The 2163-nt window shown below is 40.5% G+C and overlaps 1 non-coding gene across 1 annotated transcript; it reads right to left on the bottom strand.

Annotated features, from left to right (window-relative positions):
* Positions 1–975: 975 nt before the first annotated feature.
* Positions 976–1082, bottom strand: LOC127098766 (small nucleolar RNA R71). Its single transcript, XR_007793465.1, has one exon. It is a non-coding gene; the product is annotated as a small nucleolar RNA R71 (small nucleolar RNA).
* Positions 1083–2163: the final 1081 nt, after the last annotated feature.

Raw genomic sequence — 2163 nt, 5'->3', positions numbered from 1 at the left:
AGTTTGAGATAAGATTTTTAATCAATAGTGTCTACTGAAAAGATTTATTTTAAAACCAAGAAACCAACGAAGATTTGATTCCCTAATTACGACGAACAACATACCGATATCCGCTTAATTGATATTTAACTTAGATCTAATTTTAGTTTTACTTTTCCCCCAAACATTCAAAGTATCATCCGCCTTAGCTTTACGAAGTAACCTTAGAAAACGGTATATCGATTCATAAGTCCCTGTGGGATCGATATCTTTTAAAACTACGCGATAGAACTGTGCACTTGCAGTTAATACCCCAATTCGACTCATAAAGTCGCGATCAAGTTTTTGGCGCCGTTGCCAGGGACTTTTATTTAGTCGATATCGTAACTCTTCTGTTACGCTGTAGAGACTAAGGCAATTTTTATTTTTCATTTTTTTCTTTCGTTGATTTGTATGCCACACACTCGCTCACAAGGCGAGCCGTTTTACTTGCGAATCAACGATATTGAACTATATCTTCGAGTCTTACGATGAATTCAGGAATATCATCCTGCAAACAATCTCCCTCCTATCGAAGTGCCCGACCTCAAAAATCTTCTTCCTTCACCGATACCCGAGATGGCAGAACCAGCTCGTGCTCTTCGAGATTACGCTGCTCCATTGCAAGATGAGCCGCATTCGAGTATTGCTCCACCCGTAATCGAAGCAAACAACTTCGAACTCAAGCCTTTGCTGCTACAAGCAGTGCAACAGAATCAATTCTCTGGAAATCCTACCGAGGATCCAAACCTTCATTTATCCGTATTTGTCCAATACGCTGATACTGTTAAAGCTAATGGTGTCACTTCAGAGGCAATTCGACTTCGTCTCTTTCCTTTCTCGTTAAGAGATAAAGCTAGAAGATGGCTTCAGTCTCTTCCTTCCAACTCAGTCACCACATGGAACGAGTTGAAGAAAGTCTTTCTTGCCCGATATTTTCCTCCAAGCAAAACAGCTATGTTGAGAGCCCAGATAAATGGATTTAAACAGAAAGATAACGAGTCTCTTTTCGAAGCATAGGAAAGATACAAAGACATGATGAGACTTTGTCCACACCATGGTTTAGAGGACTGGTTAGTAATTCATACCTTCTATAATGGTCTCTTGTACAACACAAGATTAACAATAGACGCCGCCGCAGGTGGTGCGCTTATGGATAAACCTTATGCCGATGCTTATCAACTTATCGAAAGCATGGCCCAAAACCATTATCAGTGGGGAAGCGACCGAACAATGGTAGAAAAACCTCAAACGAAAAGTGGCATGTATGAGATAAGTAGCCTTGATCATGTTAATGCAAAAGTGGAAGCTCTTGCCCAGAAAATTGAAAGTTTGAATGTATCACCTCCAGTTACCGTGGTTGCCGCAACTCAAAATTCCGAAGTCTGTGGAATCCAAGGTCACACTCCTGCAGATTGTCAACTCCTAACAGGAATCCAAGTAGAACAAGTGAATTATGCTCAAGGAAATCCCTACTCGCATACCTATAACTCTAACTAGAAGAACCATCCTAATTTTTCATATAAGAGTAATAATGCTTTATACGCACCAGGACAAGCTCCGAATCAAGCCCCAGCTATACCTCCGGGATATCAAAAGCCGATCCCATCTACAACTAACAATAACGTTCCTAGGAAATCCAGCTTGGAAATCATGATGGAGAACTTCATAGCTTCTCAACAGCAAACCAATAAAGATTTCTTAAACCAGAATGTACACACTAGCGAACAAATTAAACAACTAGCAAGTAAAGTAGATGCCCTGGCTACCCATAACAAAATGCTGGAAACACAAATCTCACAAGTAGCTCAACAACAAGCGCCTACTGCTGCCCCAACTGGTACATTTCCTGGACAGCCCCAACGTAACCCGAAAAGCCACGCTCATGCAATCATATTAAGAAGTGGAACGGAAGTAGAAGGACCGTCTGATCCAAGGATGGAAAACCAAAACTCTAAAAAGTCAACTGAGGAAGAAAGTAAACCTAAGGAAAAGGAAGAGGGTAATAAGGAAACCGTAGAAAAGAAAGAACCTTATGTACTTCCACCACCTTATAAACCACATATCCCTTACCCTCAAAGGCTTATTAAAACCAAAGATGCGGGCCAATTTAAAAAATTTGTTGACTTACTGAAACAATTAAAC

This window comes from Lathyrus oleraceus, chromosome 6, assembly GCF_024323335.1.
Source record: "Lathyrus oleraceus cultivar Zhongwan6 chromosome 6, CAAS_Psat_ZW6_1.0, whole genome shotgun sequence".
Classification (NCBI taxonomy): Eukaryota; Viridiplantae; Streptophyta; class Magnoliopsida; order Fabales; family Fabaceae; genus Lathyrus; species Lathyrus oleraceus.
This window is presented reverse-complemented; position numbering and strand designations above follow the sequence as displayed.